Consider the following 12208-nt stretch of genomic DNA (forward strand, 5'->3'; position numbering starts at 1 on the left):
TTTAAGAGAAAGCTCGCAAGGTCACGTGTTTAACTGATGCAAGTTTGCATGTGTTAACTAAAACTATAAATAAATAGTCATTTGTTGTAGAGGTGATCATTATAGCCACGGCTTTCTGTAGTAAACATTTAATTACAAAACAGATATTCATACTGTTTAATTGTTTATATTACTGGCTTTTGTTTAAGATTTTTTGTTCACGTAAGTACTTTTTATAAATTTAAGTTCAAACAGTTAATTATTTTTCTAATATAAACACTCTCGAAGTATAGTTTTTAGTTTTAAATTGTATTTTAAAGTTTTAATAACTTGCAAATAGTTTCCAAAACATGAAGTTTTTATATTGCACATGATTGTTTATATTTTTGAGTTTTGTCTTTTTTTTATAGAATACAGTCCTTCCTTGTCAAACCTAGTTTAACAGAGAGTAACTTTAAGTATTATTAAATGTCACTATTAGTTAGATTAAAGTATATCATTTATTTATTATGCTTTATAGAGCAGACTTTAAACTATAACCATACAACCGTCTTAACTAACCCACACAATATTTTCGGTTATAGATGTACTTCCTAACAATGAGTTAATTATATAAATAAATGAAGAACTGAGATTTCTGCTTCAAGTAAACTTGTAATAAATTAAATTAAATTCCAAAGAAACCTTAACATTTTTATTATGTCTTTAAATTTTGTTTGTTTATTTAAAGTTACATATTTAAGCTTAGAAAAGTATTCAAAAAAAATGCAATATACATTTAAAATAGAGGGATTATTTTCTTAAATAAGTGCAGAGTTGGTTTATTGCTCAAACTCTTGACTTTATATTTTGATTAATGAAAGTTAAGTTGAGTTTATGGTTATATTCACTTCTTTAAAAAGTTATGCAAAATATATTATATATATTTTGTTTATATATAAACTTCTTTAAGTGATTCAATCAAATATCTATACAATATGAAAAATTAAATATATTACTTAAAATACTAATAACACTCAATGTAAAAATCTTTCAGCTTATCACATTTTACTCTTTTAAAGAAGTTGTGACCACTTTTCTAACTACTTTCGAGTTTGCTATTAGTTTTGTTTATATCGTTGTATCAATCAAGACAAAGTTTTTATTTTATTTAATCTATTGATTTAATTTACCCTATAATTTAGGTTTAGACTGTGTATTATTATTTTATTCTGTAAGTAAAGTTTTTGATTTCACTATGAATAAAAGTTTTTGAAGTAAACACTTATTTAAGTTAGCTTTTTTTTTATTTTTATTCATTTGTTTTGATTGCTTTATTTCCTAAGTTATTTTTCTTATGAGATAAAAAATAATAATTTCCATTCACTCTTAAGAAATTTTAAAACCATGTGGTCAATAACCGACGTGTTTTTTCGTATACAATGTGCTTAGACCGAACATTTAGAGTAGGGGTGGGCAACGTAAATAATTGACTAACCGTATCCAAAAAAAGTTAGTCCTCAGCGGACCAGAGCATTTCGAGTAAGTGATCTACTGGTTTCAGTTGGATCCTTTTTTAGATCCGGATCTTTATTCAAAAATGTTATCCGGATCCGGCTAAATACTAATTTTAGACATGGTTTCGTATCCGAATAGAACTAATTTCAAAAGACTTGAATTCGGCTGGATGCTAATTGATCTGGTGTTTAAAAATTTCATATCAATTTATCAATTACCAAGGTTCTCAAGTATAAAACTTTAAGTTAATTTTAATAAAGTACTCATAATTCTGTATTTATTACAACTCTGGACCGAATTCATACTAGTTAGTTTTATAAAAACAATAACTTACTAAAAGTTACTCGAGCCTAAGATTTCAAACTAAACATTCAAATTTTTTAACTGTTCGAAATTATCTAATTTTGGTAATCCTTGGCTCGAGGCTACATTAATAATATTATTCAGAAGTTAACTAACATTACAATATAAAACTACTATCTTTTGATTTAAAATCTTATAAAGATTCATTCAAAATTTTGTTAGATTATAAACTGTTATTACAAACATACACAAATAAATTTCCTAAACAAATCATACTTAAAGTTAATAAAATACTGTTTTGAAACATTGTCATCAGTTGGTCATCATTAAACTTAACCATTTAATTAATTAAAAATTTCTTAATTAAAATATCAATAGCAGAAAAAAGTGCAAACTGTAGTCTCTACTTGGAATATTCTACTGAAATGTAAAGTTGAGCAGTTTTACTTAAAGTAGGTGTCAATGTTATTAAAAACTACTTTTCTTAACATTTATAAGAACAACACACTACACATCTTGGAAAGACATCAATTTTTTACATGTCGTTTTTATGAAAATCATTATGATAGATAAGATCGTCGATGTTAGTTCAGCAAACAATTTTTTTGGATAATTTGAGAAGGAATTAATTTAACAGAACTGAAACAGAACAAGGTACTATAACAAAAGAGTGTTTTTATTATTACAAAAATTAAAAGCCATTTTAAAAAACGTTTTCAGGTTAAAGTCTTACAGTTTATTTTGTGAAAATAATTAAGTAAAGATTTTGTAGAAATTTTGTGATATTAAAATTGGCTTGTAGGATTTCGTATAAATTTTAAAAATGTCTAGCGGGCCAGATAAATTTTGTCCGCGGGCTGGACTTCATTTAAATTAAAAAAAGGTTTGGGGGCCGGTCATTTTGACTCCGGGGACCGGATCCGGCCCGCGGGCAGTACGTTGCCCAACCTTAATTTAGAGCGTTATTTAATACTTAAATTCATCGTTCAATGTTTGTAGTGTTCTTGATCATAGTTTTTTTTTCTAAATTACTGTGACTACATTATACCAGCTATAATCAATTTTATCTAACAAGTTTTAACTTGTTTTTTAATCTGCAGTGTCCAAGACAAAGCTAATGTCTTTGTTGAGTCTGTAAAGAAATAAATTTTTAGTAAGAACAAAGTAATTCTAACGAATACACTAATTAAATAAAACGTATAATAAATAAAACAAAAGTACTTGTAAAATCAAAAGCGTCCATTTGTTAATATTTTTAAAAACAGTAGAAGTATTATTGTATTTTTACACTAATTTTATTCTTTAATTATTTATAACAATGTAAAATGGAGATTTTTTTTCTAACTTAGAAATTATTACATATTATATATAAAATACAACGTGTACTCAAACGAAAAATATTTAGATCAGACAATCACACAGTTTCCTGGTCCTAAAAACTATTTGCGCAGCTTGTGCGAAGAAGAAAAACAAAAGACGAAAACTGAAATCGAACACATGATCGAACGATTCGAAACGGAAAAGGAAGAATTAGTGGAAGGAGCATTGGAGTTGTTTAAATGCGGTACTTCGGTTTTCAAAAAATCTCTTTCCAAGGATTCCAAGCACGAGCTTCAGTTGTTGGAAAACGACGATCCGGATTACGATCTGTTGAAAGGTTCGCTCGGTTTGAGCGGTGAAACGAACCAATTTAAAAACAACTCGAACAAAAACGTCGCTCTCAGGATTTACAGGGTCAAATCAAATGTGGAATGTTGCAGATGTCCGAACTTGCTGCTTCTGCACGGCACAAAAGGGAGCAACGTCGAGGGAATCTTGAGAGAAGGAATGAGGCCTTCTTCGTCCGGCAGGCTGGGCCCCGGTATTTATTTGACGAACAGCTTTGAAATTGCTAATAACTACGGTCAAAACTACACGAAAGACGATGGGAGCCCTAAATATGTGACGTACTTGTTTGTTAGCAAAGTGAATGAGAGACTGGCTAGTTTAGGTTGTCATTGTTGAGAGTGTAAAGATGGCCAGTCTGTTGAAACTCGTGAACACTTATTTGGTAAGAAGACAACTTCAACTGTGTTTGTAAAATCGTCGTATCCGTGTCTTGACTCCAGTTTTAGTTACGAGCCAGTTTTAAAGGTTTTCGATGGAAATTCGCATTCTGTCAAACAAGTTGAGTTCAAAGACTCTCCAGCCCGCAAGTTCGACAGCGACGGAAACAAAATTCTTTTGGGCTCGTTTCAAGTGAGCGATCACGAAGAAAGAATAGCCGTGGCTCACCATGACCTAGTAACTCTAGAATACCTGATAGTAATCGAAATAAAACAAAGCGCACGCGAGCTTGCAAAACACATTTTGTACGACAAACTCTGCCTGTTAAAGTTTTCAAGAGACCTGCCAATTTCAGATCCACCAAAAGACACGTTGACCGAAAACAGTCCTGTCAGTTCTGAAGACTGCTCCATGAATACTTTTGTTGCCGAACTTGAAAAAGAAATAAGCGCCAATCAGCAGGCAGAAGTTGAACTTGTGAAGCATCATTTTAAACACAAAGTGAACTCTTTCATGCGGCAACTGTTGTTCGATACGAGCAGCATATTGGAAACCGACAACTGTTCCAAGTACAAAGCGGTGCTGCTGCAAGATTTAGATCCAGATCACCAGTTTGTGGTTAGGTCGATGACTAAAATGAGCTTAAACGGCCCACCGGCAATCCTGAAAATTTTCAGACTCAACCCTGTCGACGGATTCGAGGTTAAAAAGATGCGCGGAAGCTCGCTCTACTTGCGAGGAGTCAAGGCGAACGAGGTGCCAAAAGTTCTGTTGAGAGGTCATCCGGCAAACCACAAGGATGTGTTGGGTCAGTGCGAGTGCGGAGTCGGCGGCTGTTCCTGCTACGCGTCCACCGGTTTAAACTGGGAACTTGGACTTGGGCTAAGCCACTGCGTCACGAACGGAGAAATCGAAAAGCTGTCGTTCGTTTTTGTGTCGAGCGACGGCAATTGCGTGGACGATGAAGCTTTTCCTAACTCTGACACCAGAGGGTGCTGTTTTAAAAGTAACAATGGAGAAATCTCGCGGTCACTAATCGGCCTGATTCCGGCTTATTTAGTTGTTTTCACCTTTCAATAGACTTTAAATAAGTTGTCTATTTGTAGTTGAAACAATAGCACTTTCTGTTAAACACTTAAAAGTTACTACTGTTTTATTTTTTCGAAAAGTCCTAAATACTTTTTAATACTGTTTCATTTGAATAAATAGTTATTTATAATAGTTACTAACAAGATATTTTCTTAAAGTCAGAGGTTCGTTTGAATAAGATGAAAAGTTATTTTACTTCTCAACAAATAAATTTAGATACATTTTACATTTACAGGCTCATCATTACAACAACTGGCTTACTTAACTGATTTTTGCTCTCAGTAGATTTGAGCAGAAATAATTTCACTACTGTCTTTCTACAGTTGTCGTTCGTTGCTGTCTTCCTATAATTTATGTGATCAACAAAATATCAAAGAATGTCTTCAGAACCTAAGCTTGGACTTTTGTATGCCGTGAAACAAGCTCAAGCTTTTTAATGTAAAATTTTATCTGAAAAGTTGGCCGAGTCTCATTAGTCTTGCTAAGTAACACTCAAGATGAGTTTTAACATTGCTTAGATTTTGTATTTCTATCGTAAAACGCTTCTTTTAATTTAACTTTGTTAGTATTAGTTCGTATGTATATGCGTTGTCTTGAAAGCGTTAATTTGTTAACAATTAGTCTTGTATAAATTAGTTCAAGTAAAAGATAGATCCGCTATTTTTTGATGAATGGTTTGCAATTATTTTTATTATACAAGTTATCAATTTTGTAATACCTTTAATTAATACAGGGGTCGGCAGGCAGTTGGTGGTTGCGGGCCAAATTTCAAGTTTCCAAAGTCTTCGCGGCTGCAGTTTAAGTTTTAGTGACATTTGATAATATTTTTGTTTTAGTTTTAGTCACACTAGAGAAAAGTTTTACTTTTATTCACCTTATTATTTAAATGACTTTTGGCTATACAGAGAATGCCTACTTAAATTATTTAATATCAGAATAGAACTAACATTGACTAATATACTTAAAGGTTAATAAAATATATACTTTCATAAGCACTTTAAAAGTTAAGGTTAATACTTTTGTAATTTACTTACAACCTAACTCTATAAAATCCTAACTTGAAAGACAATTTATGGGTTGCTTTTATGCATTTGTTATACCATCAACCCTTTTTTTCATATTTCCGAGAATATTTACTTCAAAAAAAATTTGTTTGTATTCCAGAAAGCTAAAAAACATCTTTAACATAACTAATTCTCGAATACTTTAAAAAAATATATAATTACTATTTAGTCTTTTACATGGTTGCCACTTTAAAAGCAAAAATGTTTGAGTTGTATCAAACAAGCCTAAGTTTATTTAAAGTCGAAAAAGCTAATAAATAGTTGTTAATCAAGCTTAAATACCTAGTTAAAATATCAACATTATCAAAAAGTACACAAAGTGTAAGAAAACAAGAAAAATTACAATTAGTAAACTACACTACAATCATAAAAACTATTCTGAAAATTGGAAGATTTCTTTAAAGTGTTTGAAATAAACGTTTCACACACATCTGAGTTTTTAAGCTTTTAAAATAGCCTGTTTGTGTAACAACAAAGTTAAAATAAGTTATTAATGGTTAATCAGAGGTTGTTAATACTGAATAAATTACATGACATAAAAATATAAGTCAGCTGGAATAGACAATTAAATTTCTTCAAAAAATTTAACAAAAGTATAAAACTTAATCAAGTCATTAGCGAAAAAGAAAAAGTTATTTTTATTAAGCATTATAGCAATTCTTTATCTGCAATAAGAATATTGCATTAAAAAATAGTAAGTGTAAAAATTAAGACGAGCTACCAAAATAAAAAAACGTTAGTTAGGAGTTATTGTGAGAAACGTCACCAAAGTCAGTTTCAACAAAGCACATGATTATTTTCAGTTACTACAGAATGATCAAAAAAATTGTTAAGGCAAGTTATAAAGTAGCAAAATTTATTACTTAAAATGAGATACCGTTTATAATTGAAAACTTTTTTTAAAAATTTATGTTGGCGGTAATGAAAAACTTTTGTTTATTTCTTCAATGACAACAAGAAGTCGTGTTTAGGAAATGCATTAAGGTTATAAAGTCAAATAAATCAAATTAAGACTTTTATTAATCTGTTAACATGAGAGCACTGATAGAAAAGCTATTGCTCATCTGAAAAAGTTTATTAAAGGTTTTTTACTTAGTATGAAATTTTAGTAGAATTTCTTGATTTTGTTCCAACGCGAAGCACAACAATCAGAGTAATTTTACAAGTAAAGGTGCTATGCACCAATACAAAGTTTTTGGAAATACTTAACCTTCTTTTATTTTTAGTATAAAGTCTTATTAAAGTTAAAAACAAATGTCTTCAAATATATCAATATTAAAAAATACTGTTAAGCTACTTTAATATATTTTTTATTTAAAAAAGTTTTGGTAAATTTTTTATTTCAAATCAAAATTTTATTACTTTACATAAAAAATTTGTTTGAAGTTCTAGGTTTTTTTTTTAAATTCTCAGATTCAAGTTTTTCAGAATTTATAAGCATAAGTTTTCAAATTCAAAGCTTTTCCGGAATTCAAGTTTTTTGGCAACATTGATTGTTCACACTTAAATGTACACAATAATATAAATAGTATTTTGAATTATATCAGCTGCAGACTTAAAATTTTCCATATATTATAACTCAAACTAACACTGTTGAGCAAAAAATACGTCATAAATTAAATTTGCCACTCTTTCAAGCAAAATAGTTTAAATTCAAGCAAATAAACATCTAGACATTACCACACACTCAGACTATCACTATTTGAAGACCTGAAGTCTCAGGCAAACTAAGTCATTTTTTGTATACAAAAAGAAATTTTAGCAAAAAACTTAAAAAATGACTTAGTTTGCCTGAGAATTCAGGTCTTTAAATAGTGATAGTCTGAGTGTGTGGCAATGTCTAGAAGTTTATTTGCTTGAATTTGAACTATTTTGATTAACAATGTACAAACTTAATAAATTTACCTTCCCTAAATATAGTTTACTTTAAATAGGTAGCTCTAACAAACACCAATTGTGTGTATTGAAATAAAAAGCGTACAAGTTATCTTAGTTCGACAAAAGTAATGTTTGAAAAATGAGAATGTATACCTAACAAAAACTATATTAATTTAGGTCATATATATATTGTTTTAAATGTGTCAGTAAAAATTTAGATATTACATGTAAAAACAAAAATGCATAATATATACTCAAACTAACTAAAGTATTAAACAAAAAATGGTTTAAAATATGAGCATCATTTTAAATTGGTGCGCATAGAAACTAATTTAAAGTTTAAAGAAAACTTCTAAAAAACTAAAATGTGTCAAAACAAATCTAATAGACCTTATTTCTTATTACTTTGTAATTTTAAATGTTTTTACACTAAAATATAACATTTAAAAATAAAAAATCTTAAAAAAAACTTAGGTATAAAAAACATTGAAAAAGAATATCTAAAATGGAATGTATTTGCATTTAGTTTACGTAATAAATAGATATTATAAAACTTACTTATTTAATCCAATCACTCTTTACACATTTTTTTTTTAGATAATTACTTGCTGTTGAAAAAATAAGTTATTATAAAACTGAGAAAAATGTCCTGTTAGAATTATAATCTTTTTTTTTCACGTTTTTAAACTAAAGCATTAATTTTTTCTAATTTTTATAAAATGTTGTATAGATGCTTAAAACAAAACTTATCAAATTAATCGAATTTGCAAAAAAAAATATTTTAAACATATTTTTGCTCACGGGCAACAAAGTTTTCTTTCGCGAGCCGCATTCCATTCAAAAAAAATAAACATGCTCCTGGGCTGCAGTTTGCCTGAATTAATAGATAATTAAACAATTAACGTTATCAGGGTCGATTTAAACTAAATTTTAATTAAATAAGTATCGTCAGCTTTAAATATTCTTTAACTTATATGTTGTATTTTCAAACTTTTAGGAAAACATAACGATGACGCAGGCTCATTAAAAAACAATACAAACAAACTGTGATTTAAATAATGTTTTTATTAGGTTATTTTATTTTAACCTCTAGAATATATTATAATTTAACCCACAAAAATTATATAGAAATTATTTGAGTTTTTTGTGTTATTTTGATTTAAAACCTTTTTAAGGATCTTATATAATTCAGCTTCTACGTCATGTCACAGAAGATTAAACTAATGTATTATTATTATGCTTACACTTGATACTTAAACACTGCTAATCTTTTTTACTTATAGTGCATTTTTTTAACAACAAAAACAATTATACAAATTTTCATTCGTCAATGGTCATAATTTTTCTAAAGATTACTGTATAAAAAAGTGGCTAATATTTGTTTCTACTGGAAATGGTTCAAAAACAAATTCGTTTCTTTTAACTATGTATTTATTAGTTGAAAAATTCTTTACAGAGGGAAATATAAATTATTCTTTCATTTTAAAATTAAAAAAATTTAAAATCAATTTTGAAAATTTTTCCATGAATAAATCCCATGAGAATTAAGAATAGTTGGATCTCAAAGTGGTTACCGCTCCTTAGTAGTAAAACTATTATAATAAAGTTTTGTATATGTAAAATAGAATATTTATTGGGCAAACCATCAAGCTAAGCTTTTTTATAAAAATGGGAAAGAATGTAACACATTCTTTCTAATTTTTACAACATTAATGTGTAACCGTACTTACAGGTAGAGTTAAAAAAATTCACCACTATTAAAAGCAAATTAGTCCACTAAAAATATTTTTAATTAAAAATTTATCTTAGATTTTTAATTTATAACTCTGATCTCTTTTTTTTTTGATATTTATTAAAAAATAAACTCAAACAATTTTATTGGTTGCTCAAGAACGAAAATTTTAGATTTTATAGTTTTTCTGCTAAGTTAATAAGAATTATATTAACGCACAAAAAAAATTAATAAATCTAATTTGGCTGCTAAACTCTGCAGCTGCATGATTTATATAAGTAACAATGTTTTTGACAGTTAAAACTAATAAGCATTAAGTTTTTGCCGGCATAAAAAAGTTTGAAAATTTACAAAGTTTTTGTACTTATTAAAATGTATTAGAATAAGTTATTTTTACTACGAAGAGATAGCAAACAACTAAATAATAATAAGAAGTTATTTTAAAGAAATTAATTCTATTATTGATCTATTGTTGTTTTGTGACAAGCATGATAATAGTAGTAATTAGAATAAGATAAAAATTTTGCTAAGAAAAATTTGTTTTCTGTCACTGTTTAAATGAGTTAACAAACTGTTTTAAATATTCTACATATTTGGTAAACTAGTAGATACCATGGACGTAGCTAGCTCAAAAAAGTTATAAATCTGCAAAAATTAAAGTATTTAATATGACGCGTGATAACGTCCTAGCAGGAACACAGAAATTTAAACTACCTGTAATGAATATGCACTTATGTTAATACTTCAAAAATGGAATGTTGAAGTATGAGTGATAACTGGATACAAGGCAATTTATTTTGCTCCACACCCCTATGACTCTTTATATGTTGCAAAATGTGTAAACCTAAAAAACTTTCATTGAAAATAAGTATAAAAATATCACAACTTAACTTAACAACATTTATATTGTTTTCGAATATCAGTTTGTGCAACATATCATAAATAGATCCAGTGTGCAACTATTTCGAAATTTAATTAATTTGAATGATGCAAAATAATAGTATAAGAAATTGTTTTGTTTATTAAAACAGTTTTGTCAAAGCCGATAACCTTGCTGCCAAATTAATCTTGTGATATTCTTAAATTAGAACTTAATGTAAAACTTTTAAACTAAAAGATTATTTTTTTAAGTTAATTAAGTTAAATACCACCAGAAATAAACAAACGTTTGCCTAAATGAATTCTTATGTACATTTTACAAGAGACATTTAGTAAGTATGTCTTATTTAAACGTCTTCTTCCAACTAAACTTAATCATATAATAAAAAATTCTGTGGTTTTTTAACCTTAGTGCATAAAAAACAAAGACAAAAATAATAAGAGTGTTAAGTTTTTATTTAATAGATTAGTTAAAAATTTGCTAGTTCAAAAATAAAAATTATTGCTAAATATTATTTCTAAATGTGCAAAACTGCTTAGATACAATAATATAAGTTTACCAAAAACACTTCATTGTTCTTGGTGTTATAACTGAAGTTTTAAATATTATTGTAGTAACTAAATCATATTCAAATTAAATATATACATGCTTACTGAAGTAAATAAAGTTTCATTAAAAAACAGTTATACAGTTTGCCTTTAATTTTTTTTATTACCGTTGAAAAGAAGTATAGCTGAAGAAAGCTTTTTTGAGAATGTAAATTAGCTTTGAGAGCTTTAACTAAACAGAAGTTTTTTTTTTCCTTCATTAACACAAAACTTAAACAATTTTTCTAGATTAAATTGCTTTTTTTGTCAAAGTTAAACTAAAACAATTTAGATTAACAATATATACTACTTTAAAAGGTTTTGTAAAACAGTACATCAATAAAACTAGTTTTTTAAATAATGATATCTTATATTTCTTACGAATAACCTATTTTAAAATAAGTTTATCGAAATATAGCTAAACAAGTTTACAATCATTAAAAAAAATGAATTATAGCTCTTTGAATCTTTTTTTTCGTAATTTAGTCACAGTTTTTTGGCTTTTAAAATACTCTAGGACTTTAAATGTAATTAACTTTAAAATATTACTTTTATGAATATAAAAATGTTTTGATTGAAAATAAAATTAGTTAAATTACGTCATAGATAGCGACTGAGTTTAAAATAGTAAAACAAAAATTAAAAATGCCTATTGTATAGTATTAGTATCCATAGTGTAAAAACTGTTCTGTTTTATCATAAAAATAGCTTTTCAAAGCCGATATACCTGTTCTTTATACTATATTTAAGTATTTTTTCGACTTAGAACTTATAGTTCATACCTAAAGAAAATACATATTAAGTAAAAGTAAGTTTAGGTTTTTTTAGAAAAATATTACAATTTGATTATATGAGTTTATTTATGTTTAAAAAAAGATTAATTTTAATGTGTTACTTTAATTTTTCTAATAAAACCAAGTTTTATATTAAAAGAAAAATTCTAGTAACTATTGAACATTCAGTGTAAGAAACAAAAATAAGAAAATCAGTGGTGTGACATTTTCGACCATATTACTTGTTTAGAAGTTTGCGAGATTTTTAAACAAAAATTATACAAATTTTTTTATTGTTAAACACAAAAATTTGCAAAAACTGGAAGTCTATGAAATACATTACACATGTTTTTAATAGTATATTTTAAGCTTTCGACTCT

The sequence above is a fragment of the Thalia democratica genome, chromosome 3 (assembly GCF_965202585.1).
Source record: "Thalia democratica chromosome 3, ktThaDemo2.hap1.1, whole genome shotgun sequence".
Taxonomy (NCBI): Eukaryota; Metazoa; Chordata; class Thaliacea; order Salpida; family Salpidae; genus Thalia; species Thalia democratica.